At 42.6% G+C, this 744-nt stretch overlaps 1 non-coding gene across 1 annotated transcript; it reads left to right on the forward strand.

Moving 5' to 3' along the window:
* The first annotated feature begins 285 nt into the window (after positions 1 to 285).
* Positions 286 to 372, forward strand: TRNASTOP-UCA (transfer RNA opal suppressor (anticodon UCA)). Its single transcript has one exon. It is a non-coding gene; the product is annotated as a tRNA-Sec (tRNA).
* The last annotated feature ends 372 nt before the right edge of the window (positions 373 to 744 follow it).

The following is a 744-nucleotide window of genomic DNA, read 5'->3' on the forward strand; positions in this document are numbered from 1 at the left end:
ACATGTGAAGAACATATTGCCTGTACTTTGACCACATTATACAAGGAAGCAGCAGCTCCTTCCAAGTTACCCAGAAGTCCATGCAGTGATTTACATACAAGTAGTGGCGTCGTTTTCCTTGATTTGTTTCTATCAAAGCAGGACAGTTAAGGTTATCAATAATGGTGTCCTAAACCTGAAGCAGAAACTCAGTTTAATTCAGTTCAAAAGGCTTCTTTCCCACTCTATTAGTTAGAGATACTGTTTACAGGTGACATATATATGGTGTTGTTCTGCTCCACCACTGCCCGGATGAGCCTCAGTGGTCTGGGGTGCAGGCTTCAAACCTGTAGCTGTTTAGCGACAGAGTGGTTCAATTCCACCTTCTGGGCGGATATGTGTTTCTTTTTCCTGTGATCAGCATTTTTATCTTGGGTCCATGGTAATCATTTAGTGCCTGGATTTATATCACAGAAAAAAGAATTGTACCAATCATAAATACCCATCTCTAGTGATTAACAGCATGCGGTGCCAGCAGTTCTTCTGATGATGCACAGGAAGGCAGCACCTTTTCAGGGGATTAGCAATGTGATTTCACTTTTAACCTTTTTTGACGATGCAAATAACCAGGCCCACTTTGATATAACCTATGTGGTCACACCCCCTTACTCCTCCTGGGAATACACTGTTTTTGCCTGCACAAACAATGTCTGATGATACTGCATGGGCTCACCATAGACCACCATTCATCATCTCCACCCTCAA

Source organism: Ambystoma mexicanum, chromosome 13 (genome assembly GCF_040938575.1).
Source record: "Ambystoma mexicanum isolate Mex_15411 chromosome 13, UKY_AmexF1_1, whole genome shotgun sequence".
Lineage (NCBI taxonomy): Eukaryota > Metazoa > Chordata > Amphibia > Caudata > Ambystomatidae > Ambystoma > Ambystoma mexicanum.